Raw genomic sequence first — 24,077 nt, 5'->3', positions numbered from 1 at the left:
CGGTAAGCTTCTGCTTCGGCGGCACGCACCTCTGGATTCTGACGGCGACGGCGCTGGGCCTCTGCTCTGGCAGCTCGTTTAGCAGCAGCAGCAGCAGCAGACGGAGGACTTCCATCGGTCGTCTCGCTCATGGCTCAGAAAGAACTGGCAGATAATTTCGCAGTGGCGAACGGCAGCGGCAATTTCGGCTCGGGCGGTGCACATATACAGATCCGCCGCCACCGATCTGGCTCTCTGATTGCCACTGCACAGGGCGAACGGCAGCGGCAATTTCGGCTCGGGCGGTGCACATATACAGATCCGCCGCCACCGTTCTGGCTCTCTGATTGCCACCGCACAGGGGTTGCATTGGAGGAGGAGCGAAGAAAGGAATTAAGTTCGAGCCGGCGCTTTGACAACCGGAGACTCGCAGGAAGAGGGGGGGAGGGGGGGCGGCGTGTACACCCAGCGGCAAACGATGGGGGCAGAAGCGCGCGCAGCAAGCGGACAACACGATAAAGGGAGGAGGGAAGAGATAGCAGCGACTGACTGATGCCGCTGACGCCGATAGTGAGTCAACCCCAGCTGCGGAGTTGGTTTCAGGGACAACGCCGCCGATGCCGACACAAACAATATGATACCCTCGCTTCCGCAGCGCTAAGAACCAGGTCTAGCCGTGGGAAGGTGGTCATGTATTCGTCGACGTGCCGGGGCCTACGTGAAATAACCGGCGCGTAGGCAACTGAAGAGCACCCTATCCGCCACACAAGAACAGGGGGGGGGGGGGACCCTTTCCTCCTCTTTCTGCATGGCGGCGACGGTGTTCTATGCAGTCACGTTATCTTGACTCTCTAGCGGCGTCAGCGGCATCCAGCGGTATCAGTCGGTTGCTGCTAGCGCTGGGGGGATGAAAGGGGGGCGGAGCTGGTTACGAGGCCGACGAAAACGCCGACGACGACGCGAAACCCAGGAACGGACGCCAAAGAGCTGCGCTCTAAAAAGTTTGGCAAGGTGTTACACTCCTGTAACATGTGAAGGTGAAAGCCTGCTGCGCACTTGATAATGCATTAAGTTGGAAGAAAAAGTTGCTCCAAGATACTTGAACTCAGTCACATAAGTCAAAATCGTCTCATCAATAGCGTAGGCGAATTTCAGTAGTTGTGGTTCGAAAAGGTCATAGATAGCATTTTATTAAAGTTAATGTCCATTTAGGTCTTACTCCAGTTGCAGAAGGTATAGAAAGTTATTTAGCATCTCCTGGTCACTGACAGTGGTAATGCTAGAGTACAAGACAGTCGTCTGCATACAATCAAAGCTTAGCAGAAGTGTTAGTAACAACGTTCATGACGGCATTAATGTAAATAATGAATAAAAGTGGTCCTAATAGTGATCCCTGAGGGACACCGGAGGAAATACCGACTGAAGACGAGTGCTTTTGACTAAATTAAACAAACTGGGACCGCAGATGCAAGTAGTCTCCTGTTCAGCCAAGCAACTGATTTCCATGTATACCTCTGAAAATAGTCTGAAGTTTCATAAGTAGCTTAATATGACATACCTTATCGAACAGTTTGTAGTAGTCAATAAAATTGGCATCGATCTGCCCATGAAGGTTAATTGGAGTGGCAACGTCGTGAGTGAATTCAATTGCATAACCATGGAAAAACCTGATCTAAAACCATGCTGATGATGTGATTACATGTTATCGAGGTACTGTATAATATGCTTATGAATAATGTGTTCTAGTATTTTACAGCAGGTAGATAACAAAATTCGTCTATAGTTGGAAACTGTTTGCCTATTGTCAGGTTTGTGTGTTTGTGCAACTTGAGGAACCTTCCAGACATGAGGAACAGTTTGTGAATCAATAGATTTCTGAAAGACGATACCGTGCACAGTATTCCGAGTACCTCTTTATGAACATGTTTGGAATGTTATCTGGTCCTGCAGATTTTCTGGTGTCAATATTTAATAAGAGGCTGTGAACTCCACAGAATGTTATCTGAAGTTTAGGAAAACACGCTGGAGCACTATCATAATGAAAAGTAGGGGTCATTACCTTGAAAAAAAAAAAACAGATTTAGAAAAACAGCATTATAGCATGATGGTCCTTTAACGACCATAGAAGTTGAGTTGGACACAGAAGGAACAACTATTTTCCAGTATTTGGATGGGTTTTACTTGAGGAATGCAACAGAATGTTGTTATAGTAGTAGTCTCTAGCCTTCTGCATTTTAGTCTTAAGAATGTAAGTGATGTTAGCATTGAATTTTGACGGACTTTCTGAGTGCGAGAGGTATGGCGAAAGCGCTTTATCCAGCAAATCAACAGTGTAATCTCTCTAGTATACCACAGGTGCTTCCAGTTTCGCTTTACACAATTTTTGGGTATGAACTTAGCCATGCACTCTTTGACAATGTTGTGAAAGATTTCAACTAACTAGTCAACACTGGACTACTGCATGTATGCATGTATTTGTTTGAACGCAGTTTGGAAGCAGAACTTCAGTGTCACATCTAATAGTCAATGTTCTTTTCTCACCTGGCTTCAGTCCATACATAAGGCTGTCATTGCAGCTAGTTAGTGACAGACAAATCCTAGCAGCGACCCATAAAATAAACCTTACCAAAGCCACGTGGGCAAATGGCTGCTGTAGCGGGAACTCAACAGAAAGTCCTGTATGATACTACCACAAATCAAGCCAAGTCAGCACACTGGATGCTGGAATGTGCTTGCCCAGTTTGCACCTTCCGGCAACCAACGTGTGAACTTGTGCTTATGAAAAATCTAAGCTAGTGGGAGATGAAAAGCAGGTGCGAAACAGGAAACGTTTTAATCACAGTCTGACTTTAAATATATGTACAATTCTTTGAACCACTCATTTTAACCATGGTGAGTGAGTTGCCTTCATTTTGCAAATGGACATGTCCTTCAGGACTACGAGTTGGTCTTGTACTTGTGCCAGCACCTTGCAACAAACCTCATTTATCGAAACCGGATCAAAGTAGCGCGATTCACAAGAGAGGTACAGTGTAGAAAGCTAAATGCAGATGTGTGTGTGGCACCGTTTTTGCCTCGACTGCAATGGTCAAGTAAGAGGTCAGCTGACACAAAAAGCAAGCGATAGTTCTAGGAAAATAATTCTTTATTCAGCCTCTAAAAAAAATGCAGGCACCAGGATGGGGGTCATGTAAGACTTGTACAGGTATGCATATACACAGTATGTACACGGTACCATCACATTCACCCTTAGCAGCTGTGCAATAAATACAGGAGGCTACATGCACAATGGCAACTACAAATCATGGCACCTTGGCAAAAGTAAAACACAGGAACACTACCCAGATGTCTCCAGGCGTGGACACGGCAGTGTTTGGTTCCATCCATTTGGGCTGTTGACACAAAAATATACAACTCCTTGCCCAAATTCTTCTGCATTGACTGCAGAAGGTCATGTGTCGAACGGTTTCAATAAGTTCCAATTGCAACAACCATCAAACTACAAACAAGCAATCCCTTAAGTCAACTTCACGTAACGTATATAGAATAAAACTTCATAAATCATAGAAATGCAGGCAATGGGCAGGCTGAGTGACTTATCAAATATCTGTGTTCACACCAAAAGGTAAAACAATTCGAACACTCAGTTATTAACTGCAGTAACAATGAAGGCATTGTTCGTGTCAATGCAGATTCTATAATCTAGTACATATGTACACGGTACAATATACTTTGGTGAAGGCAAATAGCTGCGTTCCAGTCAACAGCACGGACAAGTCTGTTCCATGGCAAATTCAAGATTTTCCTATTCCACTTATGTCCCCAAGCGTTGCATCGCCACACAAATGTAGCTCGTGGTGCATGTCAATGGCATATACCTCCGTGTTAAAGGTTGCGCGATGTCGCATCTCAAGCAGTGTCAGCCTTAAGCTATCCAGCTGAGCTCAACACGAACAGCACGAGGTCAAGGGTTTGCTTCCTGGCAGCGGTGGCCGCATTTGGATGGAGGCAGAGTGTGACAGCACTTGTGCACCACTGCTCTGGACAGACGTTGCAGAATCCCAGGTGGCTGAAACTAATCTTAGGGCTTCTCACATATGCAATGTGTTGCTTTGGGTCATGAAGTTCACAATGTAATCTGATTCTCCGGGACGGCAAGTGGCACATTCAACCACTTCGCTGCCGGCACTGATAGTGCTGAAATTTCCATCAGTGTTTTTCGTAGACTGATTGCTTAATTGGGACACTAACTTTCACAGCAAAGCCAACAGTGAAAAACACAGCTCAACCTGCAGTTCGTGAGCTTGTAGCTGTGTGCAGGACCGGTGAGATAGTGAAATGATTATTTTTTTTTTCAAGTGTAGCTGACAGGAGCATGGAGAAGCTGGCTGGCCCTCTGTGCTCTGAAAATTGTCCACACAAATTTGGCATCTTTTCTGAAATGAATGACAGGCCTGTCTTCACCATTAGACTCACAGACAGACACATAAAACTCAATGGAAATTTATTAAAATTATCTAACAGGCTGAAATGCCACATTACTGCCACTGTTCTGCATTCGGCATAACATTGATTTCTGATTCAGGTAAAATAAAAGCATTCACTGTTAGATGACTAGTGTGCGTACTTTGCAGTCATTTTTCATTGTTTTACATGACACATTTGGTACCAGTGCCTTCTTTAACTTGCCCTTGTGCACAAAAACTATGGCCTGTGTAAATGACATAGAAGCAAATTCAATCAAACAGACCAGCGCCAGCACTAATGGAAATGGCAAAGGGGACAAGGTGGACAACGCTGAGAATGGTGGCAGAGTGACTGCATAGACAAGCAAAAACACTGGTCTCCTGGATTAACTGTGCCGTTCCATATTTGAACCCAATAAAAGGCAGGCAAACACTAAGGGTGAATGCACCATTGTACAAAAAGTAAAAAAAAAAATGAAAGATGCAACCTTTGCACAGAAGACTGTGCAGTAGAATTCGAGCAGTGCAAATGAAAGAATTTTAAAAGCACTGCTGGTCCAACATTCAGGTCATTGCATTACAGGCCCCGAGGTTGTGCATTAGGCAAATCTCTCACTCTATCTCACTGTGAAGTCAGGCTAAGCCGTCTGTATTATGCCAGCTCAAGATCAGAAAGAGTGACTCGTGAACAGCTGCCTCAAGGACACCACACACGCAAGGCAAGGTTGCACATATGTATGTATGCCCGATGACATGCTTCACTACATGCTGCTTTTAGAGTGCAGCTCGTAGGCACCCATTCCTGCATTGGCGTGCGTAGGTGTAACTGAGCAAACAAGTGCAGCAAACGATGAAAGCGAATGTGGAGCACAGCGGGAGATGAAAGACGGGAGTGCGAGGAAGAAAATGGAGAAGGAGAGTACAGTGAAAGCATGAGGCAGAAAGTGGAGGAGGAGTATGGCAAAAGGGTGAGGAGGAAAACAGAATGCTGCGAGAGACTACAAGATGGCACCATAGTATTTGTAATCTGATTGTATGCATGACACGAAATATTTAGTACTCTCTGGAAGCCACGCAATTACACTGCAACCTTCGATGAGTCATCTATAAAATCCAACGCCCTTGACCCACAGGTCAGATTTTTCGGCGATCAATGACTCTGCTCGCCACTATCGCTATGCTTGAGTTGTTACTTGTTTTGCAACGCTTCGCTCCGTTTGCAATGTAGCGCATGAGACAACATCCGCACCAGCCAATATATTGTGAAATGAAAACATCTATAGAGCTGCGCTCAAATTTCGCATTAGGGAGTATCATAATCGTCTGTGAATTTTCTTGCAGACTAAATGACAAAAAGCATTACACGGTAAAAAAATATGGCACTAATTGCAAGGGCTCAACATACTGCAACAGTGTGTTTCAACATGAACCAAAAAGGCAAATCCACTGCAGACCATGGTAACTGCCTGGGATCACAAAAGAATGTAATTTCATTTAGTTCAGTACACTATGGCACGTTGCAACTGTGCCTCACCATAAACGCAGCTACTGTGAAGGAAGTCAGGAAACAAATATGTGCAGGTGGTGACAAGCCAAGTTATGGTAAACCAATACAAGTACATTCATGCTGCAAGTATACCAGAGGCAGAAATAACCACCAAGTCATTATAGAAATACTGCTATGCTATGCTGCTATGCTATGCTATGCATTTAGTTCAGCACACTATGGCACGTTGCAACTCTGCCTCACCATAAACGCAGCTACTGTGAAGGAAGTCAGGAAACAAATATGTGCAGGTGGTGACAAGCCAACTTATGGTAAACCAATACAAGTACATTCATGCTGCAAGTATACCAGAAGCAGAAATAACCACCAAGTCATTATAGAAATACTGCTATGCTAGGACACTGAAAGGCACTTATGCTCGGCTTGATTCCGTAAGCTAGTAGGTTAGCTTAATCAGGCCTCTACAGATGGCATTCTCTTTTGAGACAGCCGACTGCACATCTGCAATGCCAATATCGCAGAAAACATGTACGTAAAAAAATTTAAATATACAACACCGCACACTCACGACTGCAAACAAAAAGTATGAACGACATGGAAAAATGCTGGTTTGCCTGAAGACCACAGCAGCTCTATCGAATGCACCCTTCAGTAGAAAGACAAGCCTTCTGGACTCAGCTCGCTCTTTCATAGCAGAAAGTGTAGTTATGCACACCAAATTTACCACCCCGGTTCAGGAAATCAAATAGTATATGCAGTATATGAGGACATGCAGGTCTCGCAGCTGTTAGTAACGCAACACATCAGCTTGCCACTTGCAATTTATTGGCAATACAGTCGCCAAGAGTAACATAAGGCTGCTTGCAAATGATCATCCAGAGTCAACTAATGCAGTGCAAAGTGTGTTATCGCCAATGATGCCTAGAGTTAGCATGAGACGGTGCTCTCAACATCACAGGACACAAAATCAATTGAGTGCTATTCGTTAACAATTGTGAGATCTGTAGAGGGCTGAAGATGTGAGGGCATCATCTACAGTCTATGCCGTACCAAATGAAAGCAGCATGAGACACAAACAGCACATACTTTCAGCTGACTGATTTGAAAATCCTCTCATTGAAAATACAGGGTGCTTTCTTTTTAGCCAGTATAGATTTTTTTAATGAAAAGGCTATGGCCACGAGACACCTGTCATCTGCTGTACAACGAGGCGGAAATACTTCGCTGCTGCTAAAGTTACTCTGAAGAGACTAACAAAAAATTATTCAATGAACTTTTTTGCTAATAACTTGAGGGCAGTTATTTATATGGAAAACTTGTAGGTCATCACAATTTATGGCATACCACGTATTTTAGAAAACCCAAAAAATTGCATGTAATTTGAGATATTCATCATCAAAATTGAAGGCCAAATCCAAGCGGTATTGGAACCGAGAGGGCCTGGAGTGCAGAAAAGGTGGCCGCTTTGTAACGTCAGACGGAAACACTCCGTGACGAAGGGAGCAATGAGATTTGAAGGAAGGCACGTTGCAGCAGAATCTTGTCGAGGAAAATGGCAAGTCATCTGTGATGCACAATTAGACCGCTTATCCTTCACCAGTGATGTCTGTTGCTTGTCTTATGCTTTCTTATGTAACGTTTAAAATATGCGCAGGGCCCTTTTTCATGCTGTGTGCATGCAGAAGAAAGCGCCACAATGGCTGCCCCTGAATGTTCATGCTACTCAGTCAAGGAAAAAAAGGAAATGATCTTGGTGTGCACAGAAATGAACGGCAACCCTAGGTTGGCTGCACAGTTGTACTCATCTTCTATACCGAGTCTCCCAAACACTGCACATGCCATGATTTCACCTCTCTACAAGCACTTCCACAAAGCTGGCTCCATCTGCCACTGGACTTAAAGGTGTTGTCCTGAAAAGTAATTGAGATTGCAGTTCTAGCAAATAGGTTGGTCTGTGGAAGTTTGGTGAGGGATATTTGGGGGTAACTTTATAAAAAATGCTCAAAATGCATTCCTTATGCCCCGATACACAGCATGAACCTTCCGACCATCGAGCCCACAGCTCTGCAGATTATTTTTGGGCAAATATTGGCACGTGCCACGATGATTCTTTGCTTCAAGTCGGGCGATCTTGGGGGCCAATACACAGGACCCGTGCAGCTGATCCAACAGCCCGGAAAGAGTGTCAGGCCACGTCCTAGCACACCCCGAAAAACGGGGATGTGTGCCACCATGCTGGAACCACATTTCTCTACAGCCATTTGGCGACACTTTGCTCGCAAATTCCTCAACGATTCAAGTCGGTATCTTCTCCATGGTCTTTTCCGGTGAGGTTACCTTCAGAAAATTAAGGTCCAATATTTCGGACTCTAAATATGTCGCACCATACATTTACAGACCAACGTATTTGGCGATTGTGTTGACTCAACCATGTGGGGTTCTGTTCAAACCGGTAGTGTGCGTTGTGGGTGTCAATGTTGCCGTTCTGTAAGAAATTTGCCTCATCTGTTCAAACCACCTTTTGGAGGAAGATTTCGTCCTGTTCTTTCAAAATGTGGGCCGAGATCCTAAATTCCGGTGTGGTGAGTTACCTAATAATGGTCAGTGTGCACAAGATGAGCACGGACCACAAAAGAGTGACTCTCTCACAACAGGCCCAAATAAGTGACACAGCTCCTCAAGAAATAGCCCAGTCAGAAACAGTCTATTTTACCTGTAAAGAGCATTTAAGAGCAAACATTTTTAAAGAAATCGCAAACAGAGTCTGTAACAATGTATTTCCATGCCTATGCTGGGAGATGGCAGATTCTGTTAAATCACTTGAAGGGAAAACTATCGAGAAAATCACCAGTCTTTCTGGAAAAAACTAAGAAGAAAAGCATGAAGGCATAGAAAGCCAAGGCAAGTGAGTGGAGAATTTTCAGACACAACTCGGTAGAGCAGAAGCCCAAGTTTGCTTATCTAGGAGTACTGACACAAAATTCGATTTGGCTGCACTTGCTGCACCAAGGAGCGCAGCACCGTCGCTCTTGTTCTTCCGGTGCTGCGTGTGCCCCCTGCACTTTCTTCCTCATTTTGTTAAGTGCAGGCCTAGTTCTGCACTAGTTCTCAGCTTCTGTGCACCAGCTCAAGAAGAGGTGCCAGTAAGTGCAAGCACGGTGCGCTACGTACCGCCCAGTCCCGAGCAGATGACACTAAAGCTCGTTCTCCATGGTGTTGAAACACAAGTTCACATGCTTCGCAACCAGGACAGTTCAGCCATGGAGAACTCGGATGGATATGTATACCAGGCTTCTGGTAAGTGCAGCTAGCTCCATGCTGGTGATAAACACGTCGACACCAGTCGGAAGGGTTTTTGTTGTCATAGCCATGTGTAGCAATTGATCACAATTATCACTTGTTTTAGGCGCCATTCGTCATTTTGAGGCGTAGTGCTGATTACGCATTCGAAAAGTTGGTCTTTACTTTTGCAGATGGGCAGTGTGTCACGCTGTAGAACCGGGCCACGATGAGGACTTGCCCCATCCAGCACAACCAACGACACCTGCTTCTGTCGCCAACAGTGACGATAGGCGCCCAGTGCCCCTTTCTGAAGTAGCATCTATGTACGCCGACGACAGAGAACTATGGCGCAGCCGCAAAACAAAGTTCTTCATCTCCAAATACTCTGAGATGAAGGGCTTCATTGGAAAAACTAGAGCTCTCAGGTATGATATCCTTCATGCCCAGTGGCACTACATCATTTCTCGATTTCTAGTCTCAACAATGCTGCAGAAATGTTCTCAAGATTACCTCGCAGCATGTGCCTTGCGGTTTAGTATATGACAATTCAGGCCACACCGAGTACATTTAGTGTGTAACAGCTGAAATGCAAAAATTCTGATTATAGAACACCTCGTAACAATAAAACTTCTATCATAAGTATCCTGAAGAAACATTGCGGAGCCCTGGCATGCAAGATATATCAAATATTACTGCAAAAAGAGTTGAATTTATTCAGCTTTGCTCTAACTATGCTTTTTTTTTGTTTAGAACACGAAAACTGCTGTGGCAGAAACTTGCCAACCTTGCGAACGATGAGTTCAAGTGCAATATTACTGCAACTCAAGTGGAAAATAAATGGAAATTACTCAAGTGGCATATAGATACCAGGTCAGCTGTGAATACGAGCAGTAAGCTGCGATTGTTTTTTGACCTGTTCAGTGGTTTAATCATTTCTGCATCAAACGGAGCTGGCTGACACCCTGGTGAAACAGCAGTGTTAATCCAACATCACTCTTAGAGCTAGGGGCAACAATTGTCCCAAGTAGAGGCTTAGGGTACGAGATCATCACGCATAGATTGTGCAAAAGCCTGGAAGTTATGCGGCATCTGTTTGTGTACATTTTAAACAGCATGACAGAAGAAGTGCCGGAGAATCTGCCAGTATCAACTGAGAGAGCACCAATGAGAAAGCGGTGCAGCCAGTCTCAGCTTGCTCCCCTCCTAGAAGCCTTACAAAAAATTGGGAAAGCAAGAAAAAAACAAGAAGCGAGGGCCGAGCAATTCGAAGCTCGGAAGACATGGGAAGAAGCCAAGGCCAAGCGGCACAACGACCGCATGGCTAGGTTTGACCGCCTTGCAGATATATTTGCCAAGCAGCAAGGAATGTCAGGTGATTAATAAAGTGTATACAACGGCACTGCACGCTCAAGTGTCATTTTTTTAAAGCGCTGCTCATAGTATATGGGCAATGTATTGTAATAAACACACCCATGATGACTAAAGTGTATACAATAGCACTGGTATGCTCAAGTTTAATTTTGAAAACACTGCTCATATACGGGGCAATATATTGTGAGAAACACAACGATCATGACCCGTCACTGAGCTTCAGATATCAGTCTAGCATTGCTCTTTGGCAATGAACTCGCGGAGAGATCGGTTGTAGTCTGGCAGACTGCAGTCAAAGTCTCCTTCACTGTTGTCGTTGCCCACCTCTTCCTCTTGTGGCAATGATGTCAGATCCACGAAGAAGTCCCTCTCCTCATGACACAGGTTATGCGGCGCACATGCAGCCATAACAATATAGCAGCACTGCGCAACACTTTTGGCATCCACAAGGTACAACCTCCTGAAGCACTGCTTCAGCAGCCTGAAAATGTTTTATTGCCACCCTTTGCTGACTGTGTCGTGGGTTAAAATTTCTTTTCCATGATGGAAAAGAGCCCTCATTGTCCCTGAACAGTGTCATGAGCCAAGGCATCAAAGGGTACGCACTGCCCCTGAGAATGTAGTTTTCAATGCATTCCAGGGCAGCTCATGCGAAAAATGGGCTTTCCCTCAATACGTAGGCGTTGTGCACTGATCCTGGAAACCCGACAAAAACATTCAGGAATTTGTTCCTATCATCACAGATTCCTAGGAGGATGATGGAAGGCCACTTCTTGCTATTAAAGTTGCATTGCGCTGATTCACTGGGGATCAGGATCTGGACGTGGGAGCCATCAATGCAGCCGATGGCATTTTTTGGGCCCTTGCCGCCGCTATAGGTGAGAAAGCCGGCCTTGATACAAGCCACTTCCACATTCCTGGGCCAGCATATTACTTCGCCGCTAACTGAGAGTGCAGCAAGTGTATGAAACGAGTCACGCAAGCGTGCAGTGACGATTCTGTCACGTCAAATTTGTCGCCTGTGGTGTACATCGACACTTGCGAGCCGGTGTACACGAGTGCGATTAAGCACGCCTTTTCAGCGGATATTTGTTGACGCCCTAGCGTTTGGGTAGAAGGCCGAGACATTGAAATTCCCACTGACCCAGTGAAATGTCTCCCTAGACAGTCTAAATAATATCTTGAACTCATGGTCGTGGTATCTGCTTACAATGGGAACACGAGAACACGAGTGGCATCTTGGCGCACCAACACGCACGCAATCAAAATGCACACCTCCTCGAACTCGTTGTTGGAGTGTTTGTTGGAGTCATCGGAAAATTCACTGTAGTTGTCGTCGTTGCTTTCAGGGTTGAGCAGCTCCAAGGCTGCTTCAAAGAGAGCCATTTGATGCAGACGCTGCCATTTGATGACGACGAGAGCCATTTGGTGCAGCTGATGCACAGCGCACCTCGAGATAAGTGGCTGCTAGGCTTGGACTTGTGTACTCGTTTTGGCAGTGCTGGTGTCGCGGCTGCGCTTGCCCTAGCTGAACTGGTCCTGCACGCTGGCAGCACTGCTGCGGCACTTCTCAGAACTAGTCCAGTCAGTGCAAGCCAAATAGAAGAGACCTAAAAGTTCCAAGTTGGGATGTTTGCGCTATTTGATTCCTTTGCACACATAGGTGTTGCTGACCAAATAAATAAATATGAATAAATATTAATTGCAGATGCAAAGATATCTTGCTCTGGCCCTCACCTTTTGAGCTTCAGCAATGTACTTAGCAACACGAAGAGTAGAGCCTGCGGTGAAACCATAGCTGAAAGTACAGTGCATGTCATGGGCCAGCCATCCTTGCCCACATGCGGGCGCATATGCTTTTCATGCACAGTGTGAGGCTGCTCGCGCTATGGCAATATTGTTGCCTAAACTATACTTTGTCTGATGCCTGCTTCCTGACATGACCAGCCGCAGTGCCATTCCCTCCTTGCCAGTATCACTATGGTGGCTTGCACTATCGTCGCTCACGCAGTGCGATATATTCCTCACGCTATTCACATTATGATTAGACAGTGGAAGCTGTTTGACAGTAGGAGAGATAGCAAAGTGATGCAGATCAGGAAACTGAACAGGTGTCAGCGATACTGTGCTGCACAAGCAATGATGGTGCAAGGAACCATAAACGTACTGGCAAGGTGGGAAAGCGCCGCAGCAGGTGGGGTGAGGAAACAAACATTATATAGTTTAGGCAACATTATACAGTCTTTATAACGAACTATTTGGGGCCTTCAAAATCATTTGTTATACAAGTCCCTTCGTTGCAAAGGTCACACACCGCACAGCTCACAACAGAACCGGGACAGGATTATTCCTTCATTATAGAGGGCATTTTGTTGTAGAGACGTTCGTTGTACAGGTACTCGACTGTCAGACCAGCCTCCCCCCATCTTCGTAAAAAAAACATACGCAGGTGGCCAATGATGACTGAGACATGAACAGAGATCATGGTAACATAGAGCTATTGAATGAAACCGTAGCTAGGTTGGCTTCGGAGGCAGCAATTGAAGTGTGAGGCAAGGCACCAAGGCAACCAGTAGGCCATGCACCGCACAGCTCATAACAGCAATACGGATGGTATGAACTCTCCCAAGTAACAAAGGACCTAATAAAGAAACGACAAAAAATGAAAGTGTCCAACTCAAGAGATAAGATAGAATTCGCGGAACTGTCAAAACTGATCAACAAGGCGAAAATAAGTGATATTCAAAACTATAACGTGAGAAAGATTGAAGGAGCCATAAAAAATGGACGCAGCCTTAAATCAGTGACAAGGAAACTTGGTATAGGACAAACCAAGATGTATGCACTGAAAGCTAAGCGGGCTAATATTACCAGCAATGTCGAAGGTATAATAAAAGCAGCGGAGGAATTCTATACTGACCTGTACAGTACCCAGAGGAGCCAGGATACCTAAATTAGAAACAGTAATGAACAGGATACAGAAACACCTCCTATAACTAGCGATGAGGTCAAAAGGGCCTTGCAAGACATGAAACGAGGAAGAGCGGCAGGAGAAGATGGAATAACAGTCGATTTAATCAAAGATGGAGGAGACATAATGCTTGGAAAACTGGCGCCTCTTTATATGAAGTGTCTATCAAGTGCAAGGGTCTCAGAAAACTGGAAGAATGCAAGATTATACTAATCCACAAAAAGGGAGACGTTAAGGAATTGAAAAATTATAGGCCCATTAGCTTACTCCCAGTATTATATAAAATATTAACCAAAATGATCTCCAATACAATAAGGGCAACACTGGACTTTAGTCAACCAAGGGAACATGTTGGCTTCAGGGATACCCTACAATGGATCACATCCTTGTCATTATTCAGGTTATCGAGAAATCCGCAGAGTATAATAAGCCTCTCTATATGGCTTTCATAGATTACGAAGAGCCATTTGATTCAGTAGAGATACCAGCCGTCATAGCGGCATTACGTAATCAAGGCCTACAGAACGCTTACGTAAATAGCCTAGAAAATATCTACAGAGGTTCTACAGCTACCTTAATTCTACACAACAAAAGCAGGAAGATACCTATAAAGAAAGGGTTCAGACAGGGAGACGCAATCTCTCCAATGCTATTCACTGCGTGCTTAGAAGTATTCGAGGTATTAAACTGGGAAGGCTTAGGAGTAAGGATCAACGGCAAATACCTATCTCAGCAACTTTCGATTTGCAGATGACATTGTTCTATTCAGCAACAATGCAGACGAGTTACAACAAATGATTGAGGACCTTAAAAAAGAGAGTGTAAGAATGGGGTGGAAGTTTAATATGCAGAAGACAAAGATAATGATAAATAGCCGGGCAAAGGAACAAGAGTTCAGGATCGCCAGTCAGCCTCTAAAGTCTGTGAAGGAGTATGTTTACCTAGGTCAATTCATCACAAGGAACCCTGGCCATGAGAAGGAAATTCACAGAATAATATTAATGGTTTGGAGTGCATACGGCAGACATTGTCAGCTCCGACTGGAAGCTTACCATTATCATTGAAAAGGAAGGTGTGCAATCGGCGCACTTTACTGGTTCTGACATATGGGGCAAAAACATGGAGGCTGACAAAGAAGCTTAAGAACAAGTCAAGGACCATACAAAGAGTGAAGGAACGAAGATTGCTAGACATAACGTTAAGAGACTGAAAGAGAGCGGTTTGGATCCGAAAGCAAATGGGTATAGACGATATTCTAATCGCCATCAAGAGAAAAAACGATTACTGATGATGATGATGATGGCGCTGACGATGATGATGATGATGCTGACGGCGCAAACTCTACTTTCAGTTATAGTTTGGACGCGCATTACACTGTTTGTATTTCATTTGCTCCTGATAGAAAATGTACAGCTGTCGAAACAAGTTTCAAATGGTTGAAGGCAAGCATGTCCGGAGGCAAGTGCATGCTTGAAAATCTTAAATCTTTTTTTTGGACCGGAGTGCATGTACTGTTGAACTGGAGGCAAATTATTTAAATTTTGGGCTTTCACGTGCCAAAACCACGATGTGATTATGAGGCACGCCCTAGTGGGGCACTCCTAATTAATTTTGGCCACCTGGGGTTCTTCAACGTGCACCTAAATATAAGTACACAAGCATTTTGCCCCATCAAAATGCAGCCGCTGTGACTGGGTATTGCACCTGCGGCCTTGTGCTTAGCAGCGCTATGCTGTAGAGACTAAGCTACTGCGGTAGGTGTTACACTGGAGGTGCTGCTTCCTCGTGCGGTTTAAAATGTGTTAAGTGTGGTGTACAGCTGGAAAGCAATTTTCAGATTTTTAATTAAAAAAAAAAGAAAGAAAATGAGGTTGGGGCAGTGGGAAGAATGCAAGAAAACATACTTTTGTACTCTCATACTTAGCTGGAATTGCTGCAGGAGCTTAGGAACAAGTACATAAATGTATTAATCTGCACATGTCATAGTAAACTGATTTGTACCAAACTTCATGTACAGTCAAACCTCAATATAACGAAGTTGTACTTGCAGCAACAAGCTTCATTAAATTGCAAATTTCGTTAATTCAAGGTTTCAAAGTTTCAGCAATAAAAATAATTTAACAAATTACCAGAGCATTCCTAGTGGATGTTAAGCACTTATAAACAAATTGCATGGTTGGGCCAAAATAAAGTGGTTACAAGTGTCAATGATTGTGGGACAGATTGCGTCGAGAGCAATGATCGGGATGGCTTACAGTGTCCGAGATTTACGTGTGTTGCGTCATGCAGCGCTGTAAATCTTGGACGCTATGGCTGACTGCACTTAGTGACCACAGCCGTCATCAGACAGCGCTCACGAATTAAAAACAGAAGTATCAAAAGTTACAAATATTTGGCCTGAGAAAAAAAAAAGCATGCAAATGCTGCAGTTTTGCCAGAAAGGTGGAGCCCTGACAGCGACAGTGAAGAAAAAACTACATGAAGTAAAGTTTGTAGTTTTATAGGAATCACACATGCTCAGGCAAGCAACAGATCTCACTTGATGGCCACGAACACTGGCTGTCACAATGCGAGCAAACCCTTCGCACCATGTCGGAAACTTGACATTGGTATGCGTCCACGAACACTAGACACGCAGAAACACAGTGCACATCGACGCACCAACATTCTCCACTCGCCCTTTGCACTTGCTGCGATTGCCTCCTAGATACGGGGCACACATGGACAGCTAAGCACAGCCAAGGCAAGCGCAGGGGGGGGAGACACACACGCTAGGGGGTCAAAAAAAAGGCGCGCATATCCGTACCGTAAGTGCGTTCACCACTCCTGCACTGAAGGAATCGTTGGCTCTTGTGCTTCTCTGAGTGCTCCGAGCTGCTGCGCGCCCCCGCAGCCTGTGCAAGTTGTTTACCAATGCAACAAATGACACAGCAGTGTTTCCTGCATACCGCGTCCCGGCTCCTCAATAACATTCTTCAGCTCGAATATTTAATGCGGAAGGATGCCTGCTAATAACTTTAGCCTAGGGTGACATATTTAGTTCTTTTGCTAGATTTACCAACCATACAGACTCGAAGTACATGCTTTAAATCGGTGAAAATTTCATTAAATTGAAACTGTCACGAAATCACTTAAGTTAAATCGTGGATATATATATATATATGAGAAGCCAAAAACAATGACACCAAGAACAACAGAGGGGAAATTACTTGTGCTTAATAAATGGTATGAAGAAACGATAAATTAATGGAAATTAAAGTGGATGAAAAAACTACTTGCCGCAGGTGGGAACCGAACCCATGACCTTCGCATTTCGCGTGCGATGCTCTACCGATTGACCTACCGCGGCGCTGTTTCCCCATCCACTTTCTTGGGTATTTATGTGTGCTAGTAAACCCTGGGAGTGTTAGCCAGCGCCACCACTCACAGACCTTGGCGTCGGACATGGAACGTCCTTGTTGCCGCAGGCGTCACGAGAACGTGATCTTTTTGGGTGAAGGCATCTGGTCAATAAACCCACATATGCTACCTGAAGGCATCAATGTTGCCAGATTCGAGACCCTCGTTATGTAATAAACGAGAAGAAAGGGGGTTAACCGAGGGGCCCGAGGGCACGAGAAATGCGAAGGTCGTGGGTTCGGTTCCCACCTGCGGCAAGTTGTTTTTTCATTCACTTTAATTTACATTAATTTATTGTTTCTTCATTCCATTTATTAAGCACAATTTCCCCTATGTTGTCCTTGGTGTCATTGTTTGTTGGCTTCTCATGATATGACTAACAAAAATCGGGCCCCTCGGTTCACCCCCTTTGTTCGGTTCACCCCCTTATGTTGAGGTTATTATGAGTGCAACAGATATATCAAGGGTGCAACATGAAGTTAATGCTGCATTGATTCACGTATTGCTTTGCAAGTCCTGCTTACCAAACGTGATGCACCGAGTATATTGAGTCGATCCTGGATAGATCGAACTTAAAGGGGATTGCGACATAAGTACAATACAGTTGAATCTTAATATTCGAACTCGACGGGGCCCACAAATTTGTTCAAATTAACGGAAGGACTTGTTCTTGAAGTATTTGTGCACCATAGCGCAATGCAGGAACAATGCGAGTCGTGAAATATTGCGGCGCGCAACTACACAGCGAATGAGGACCACGAAACTGCCCACGCTGGCCAATGCTCACTTCCTGATAACAGCAGAAAACAAAAGTTCAAGGAGCGGGCTAAGCTGGCGGTGCGGAGGCAGGGGCACGCGGAGACCGTCGAAGGTGAGGGAGTTACAAGGGAGTTCAAAGGGAGGGAGAGGAGAGCATAGTAGCGAGAAAGGGCAGTAGGGGAGTAAATTTGCTTTCCCGCCAGCTTGCTGAATGGCGCTAATTACCTCTGCCACCGAACAAGCAGAGTTGCTGAGGCCAGACTGGGACTCCGCTGCTACTTCCCTTTGCGTGCTCGCGTGTTTTTTCCTTCATCTGCTGACAGATTGGCGCTGTATTTATGTTCTTCATCCTGCTTTCTTAACACGAGTCATGCCTTATCAATATAATGAAGTCGTTGCCAATGATCATAATAATGTTGGAGTCCTCCCTTCTGCTGCATAATCGCCGTGTTCAAAAGACAAGGATTATGAGGTACTGGGTGTCTCCTTCGCGTCCTTGTACTGAGGGTCTGTCTTGTCGTACAGAATCGGATGTGGTGCACTGTCTTTAACAACCTTTCCATCAGGGCGTGTCAGTTTAAACGTGTCAATGTAAAAAGAAAGTGCAAACAAGACCAACCAAGCCAACCGAGAGCTGACGTAAGCAGACGATATTGTGAAACAAGCGGTCCAACTGAACCAGATGCGAGTATGAATTGAGCGGTCGGGTGGGTCCACATGATGCTGCAGTTTGCAGTGCAGTGCACTGCAGAGGCCACTCTTGCTGGTCTCCTCCGCTCACGGCTCGCTTGCTGCCGCGGCGAGCCAAGAAAAATGGGCTCAGGACTGATCTCTTCCGCGGCACACATTTTGCCACTAGTGTGGCTGGGGCATTACAGTGCGGCGCAGAAACTCTCTCAAATGGCTGAGAGAGAATGAAATTTCCGCCACATTTTTTTTTTTTCGTGCGCAGCATTGAGGAGTTTCTCCTAAGCCTTTCCTCTGTGGTGGGGTCAGAGCAATGCTAATTGACCACTTGCAGAAGTACGACTGCGCATGCGCCAAGACCGGCCGCGTGGCGGCGCTTCGTGAGCGCCGTCTCCGTGGTTGGAAAGCAAACTGCGCTGCTCGGGCGTGACACGCCGGCCAACTGAGTCGCTTTCGGTAGCATGAGCTATTATTATGAAAATGGAAATAGTAATTTCTTCAGATTTCCGCCCGCGAAGGTTAAAAGTGGAGACGTTTGTGGACGGCAGCGGTGAAGCGGTCGAACCCGGACGGCACGCCATGGCAACTAACAGTGCATTCTAGGATCTGTGGCTTATGCAGGCGACTTCTATTCCCTTGTCATTTCGTGCCAGTTCTGCAACGCTGAACAGAAGGCCAGCAACGTGCTGGCAGGGCTCGCTGAGGCTGTAAAATATAAAGAATGCAGTTTTCCTTCGCGCTCGTCACTGAGTGACCCTGAGTATATGCGAGTACGATTAAGCGATTTGTGAAAAACGGCGCAAACAGATGCGGCCAGTCTATGTACGTCATGTCATTTGTGAGACTGCGTTCGTCTTCTTTTTTTCAGCACATGTCAGTTGTGTTGCGCTCTCTTCCAACATGACTTCGAACCAATTCGTCAAACAATCTGCCTTGATGAGTATTCGCGAGTGAGCGGGAGCGTACTGGCCTGTGGACGCACACGCTGCCCATATTTAAGCTAATGTAACATATAATAAAATAGGTTGGCGTGAGCTTTGAGGCCTTAGCGCTCGCAAAAACAGACTGAATAACCTACCGCGTACATATAGCGCATTCGAAATTTGGGATACGACTTCGTAAACCACAAGCATGCAACACAGCAGTTAGGCGAAACAGCACGAGATGAATATCAAATTTGCAAGCTAGAACGTGTACATCTGTTGCTCCATGCAACAACTAAGAGTTCGGGGAATGCGACAGGCATAAAGCACTCATCCGGCCACGCATTCACAGTGCTCTCCGGCAATGTCGCGAATGGCTTTTGTGAACCATGCTGTAACCACGTAGATGCCCGATTTCATGGATGGCGTGTACGTAGCTCCTATGAGGCCAAGTGGAAGGTCCACGGTGTTTCAGTTCAGTTTTATGTGCTTAACTTAACCCTATTTTTTAAAGCCCATCGGCGGTGTGCCTGACAAACGGACGAAGTGTTGGCATGAAGATAACCCCACGCATTGTCGCTCATTATCCAGTGCTCTGAGAAGTCAGCTGTCCGTCCCATTTGCAAAAACGGCAAGAGAATGAAGTCCTCTTCAATCATATTTAAGGCAGGTCATATATGGCAACTACCAAAGAATGTCGACGCTTTCACAAAACGTGAAAGAAGCTCTGCAAACACAACGTCGCCACTCGATGCCGCCGTACCAAAGCAAGGCTGGAGCCGGGATGTTTTCCAACCAAGCGGCGAGGCGCAAGCTTCCCGTTTTTCGCGCTAGGTGGCGCTCCGACTTCTGCAAGTGGTCAATTGGAGGCACCGCCATGCGATTTGGCGCACTGCTGAGAGCATTGTTGGAGCATGGTATGTTCGAATTAATTGTTGCAAATGCCTGTGTTTGAATTGTTGGGTGTTTTCTGCGACTGAAATACATATAACTTTGGAGAAACCGCGGCGTCAGTTCGAATGAACCGGAATTTCGAATTAACGAGATTCAACTGTATATGGATAACTTAAAATACAAAATATGCCTGCCTGAAGCTTATGTGAAATCTCTGCGTGTTCCAGAGAGTTTCCCGAGATAGTGAAAACTGGGAATTTACTGATTTGTGTTGCCAAGGTCATGCCAAACGCACAAAAGTTTAATTATATCTTTGCACATGAATGTCAGAAGATGCTTGTGCTGAGGAATGGTCCTTGATATACAGACATGCATATTCTACTTAAAATTTTCAAAAGAAGCTTTTGCACTTACTGCTGCACTGTTCTTGCTCAAAATTCCAGAAAGATTGCATTTTTAAGTATGTCATTCGATGTAACACTTGACCCTGTCAACAACCTGGTTTTTAAGAAAGAAATGCAAGCTTGCTTTCATTTATGGGGATGCAAGCTGCTGCCGAGACGGTGCTAGCATAAACTTGTTTCTCCACCTGCTCGCGACTGCAGAAAGTAGCCATTCAAGGAATGTTTCCACGTGTTGCCCACTCCTCTGGAACTGGCGGCAACCCTGCCTGAACAGCCGATTTCTGTAGCTGCGAGCGACTGAAGTTTGTGTTAACACTGCCTCGGCAGCAGCTTGCATCCCCATAAACGAAAGCAAGTTTGCTTTCTTTCTTTCTTAAAACCAGGCAAGTAACTGCCAAGCGTAACATTGAAGGGCATTGACTCAAAAATGTGGTCTTGTTGGGAAATTTGAGCAAGAACAGTGCAGCAGTAAGTGCGAAATCTTTTTTCAAAGATTTTAAGAGAAATACACCTATCCCTGTACAGATGGCAACACTAACTGTAAAAGCCTGCCTTGCCCGGCCGCTAGACCTCACTGTGCTTTCAGCATATGTAAATGCTTCTAGCATCTTTCAGAGCGCAGTTCTTTGGCACCCGTTCCTGCATTTTGCGTCGCTGTTGGCCTCGCCGCAACCAAGGTCACCATACGCATGCTGCTCTAGCTGCGCGTGCTCCTACTGCCATCTCTCGCGCGCGGCAAGAGTCTTGCTCTCCTCTTGTCCTCCAAAGCCGGATAACATGTTCTCGCCTATCCTCTCGCCACCTTCCTCCGCGCAGCGCCGTTGCGGTGACTCTCATCGATACCGTCCGCTCCGCCCTCGCCGTCCCTTCTCCCACTGTTGCGGTGCCGGCGGCGGGCGCTCCTTGCCGCTTTGCGCCTGATCCACGGCTCTCTGCACCTCCATCCGTCTCCGCGTCGCGTGGCTGTACGGCTCTCAGCCGTGTCTCTTGCTTCCCCATTTGCAGTGTGCATTCCTCAGTGGCATTTGTCGCCTCTGGCAGTGCTTGCGCCTGGCTGTCCTTCTTCCACCTCCACTCTTGCCCTATACCTCCTCTTACCTAGCGCAGTGCCATTGCGATGACTCAAAAGACAGTTATAGCGTTTCGTCCCCTTACTTCTACTTCCCACCCCAACCTTGTGCGAGGCCTGTCTGTGACCTCTACTCAATACCCATGTTCTCCACCTGTTTCCTCATCCCACCTCAGAAGAAGCAATAGTTGTTAATCTCCCCTCCCCCTTCTCCACGGTGGTACCCACTATAAGATAACGTGATGGCACGCCGCTGGAGCACCGGCTCGATAGCAGCGGAGTGTGGTGTGTGCTGCCCAATCTAAAACGCAGAATCGCCTTTATGCGGCGCTGTGTGTTCTGTATGCTGTTGCCTGTTGCTGAAATAAGGCAGCAGCTGTGCTCAAATACTGCATTACCAAGAAGTGTAATCGTTGGCCAATTTTTATTCGGAATGAGGTTGAAATGGACACAGCTCAGAAACAAAACCAGCCTGTATGGAATGCATATGCGCCACACTGCGCATATGCAATGTGTGTGAACAGGCTCAGCTGCGTTCCCCATTACAATATGCCACCGAAACGACTGGTCGTTGCCTACTCATTGCCAACATATGACGACTGGCCATTTAGATGGCATATTTTGACCAGGCAGACTATTGTGTCGAGTTTTGGTTTCGAAAGAGAGTGTGCTCTCACTCCATCACCAGCCACCATCACTTCAAATCCACCTGTTTCTTCTCGCATGCCACTCGGCACTCCGGTGCCCTGCAGTTCTTGGCTCTTCCTTTCCAACGTCTGCGTAAGGATTGCCCACAACACACAGACGCTATTAGATTTGAACGTGGCTTTCAGCTTGCAGACCATATGAGTCTATTCCCACTCATGTTCTAATGCAAGCACGAATGAAATGCTCTCAGTACAGACTGTAAGGTTGCGAATAGCGCAGCAGTAAGTCTTGCGCTCTGCTGCTGCGATGCTCTTTTCGCGAATTCAGTGCAGATGTGGCATGCGGTGCTTTCATTAAATCCAAACTGTAATACAGTCGAATCTTGTTAATTCTAACACGCTTAATTCCAACTGATGCTGTTGTTCCGTCAAAGCTATGTGTATTCCAATGGGCGAAAACGCCCGGTAATTCGCATGCGCAAGCATTTGCGATGGTTAATTCGAACGTACTGCTCTCCGACAATACTCTCAGCAGCGCGCCAAATCACGCGGTGGCACCCCCGACTAGCATTCCTCTAACAACGCCATAGAGGAAAAGGCTGGGAGAGACTTCTCAACGCCGCGCGCGGACAAAAAAAATAATAAAAAAGCCCGTGGCAGAAATTTGTGTGCAGGCACGCATCACCGATTACTTCTGTTCGTGACGGGTTAGTGACTTTTGTTAGTGTCGCGGCACCGTCATGTAAACCCATAGAGTCAACGTATAAAACGCCCGAAATTTCGGACGCAAAAGGCCTTCGCCGTCCGACTTTCCAGACTTTTTGACATGACCGCAAGTCCGAAACGGTATTAATCGAAGCCACCACCAGCGCCTCGAGCCGGCGCTCTGGAACGCACATCCACTGGCAGCCGTAGCCACCACCGCGGCAACGCTAGGCCTAGCTCCTCCGACGTTCGCTACCAAGCTTCTTGCTGTCAATGCCGTGTTTTTCATTGAAACGATTCGCCGCTGTTAACAATGGCACCGACTCCGCGTTTGCAATCCTCGCCAATGTCTTCGGAGCGCGAAAAGCACGGTGCGTTGCATAATGCCAGTTCCCGAAAGCCAACTTCGCCCCAATACAGCAGTCTTTCGCGGTGAAGCATACCAAAAGTTCGAAGGGGCAATTTTCACGGGACGTGTTTCTTTTTATTATACACGCGTGCACCCGCCGCCTCCTATCTCATCACGAGCACCAGTACGCCTAATAACTGACTAATTTGTAAATGCATGTGAATAAATCTTGCGAAACTTCCCACTCATGTGTTAGCTTAGTGCATATGCGCCACTGCAGGTAAGTCCGCCATTCAATTGGCTTCTTTTAATTCGGACTTCTTTTATTTCGAACAAATTGTCGAGCCCCTTCGGGTTCTAATTATCGAGATTCCACAGTATAATGTAAGAATCCACTCATGTAAAGGTTAAGACGTTGTAGTCAGATTCGTTTTTACCACTCACGGAACGCTAAAATGCTGTTCGCAGAAAACTGTCTTCTATAAAAACTAAACCCACTGGCACAGATATTTCTAGTTCGGCATTCCATGCCTGCGGCCTCAGTGGAAAGCGTGTCATCTAAGCTTTCTTGTGGAAAGCCTACCAGACCGGCAAGTCTTTCGTGTTCTTAAAGAAGAGTGGCGATCTGCTTTTGCTTGCACGAGCCATCCATGTTCGCAGGGAGC

At 45.9% G+C, this 24,077-nt stretch overlaps 1 protein-coding gene across 1 annotated transcript in view; it reads right to left on the bottom strand.

The window, feature by feature from the left end:
- Window positions 1-3,137: 3,137 nt before the first annotated feature.
- Window positions 3,138-24,077, bottom strand: part of LOC139052726 (solute carrier family 53 member 1) — a 376,292-nt gene continuing 355,352 nt past the window's right edge. The window contains exon 15 of the transcript XR_011510032.1: window positions 3,138-3,371. The gene's annotated coding sequence lies outside the window, so the exon portion shown is untranslated. The remainder of the gene's footprint in view (window positions 3,372-24,077) is intronic.

The sequence above is a fragment of the Dermacentor albipictus genome, unplaced genomic scaffold (assembly GCF_038994185.2).
Source record: "Dermacentor albipictus isolate Rhodes 1998 colony unplaced genomic scaffold, USDA_Dalb.pri_finalv2 scaffold_30, whole genome shotgun sequence".
Taxonomy (NCBI): domain Eukaryota; kingdom Metazoa; phylum Arthropoda; class Arachnida; order Ixodida; family Ixodidae; genus Dermacentor; species Dermacentor albipictus.
This window is presented reverse-complemented; position numbering and strand designations above follow the sequence as displayed.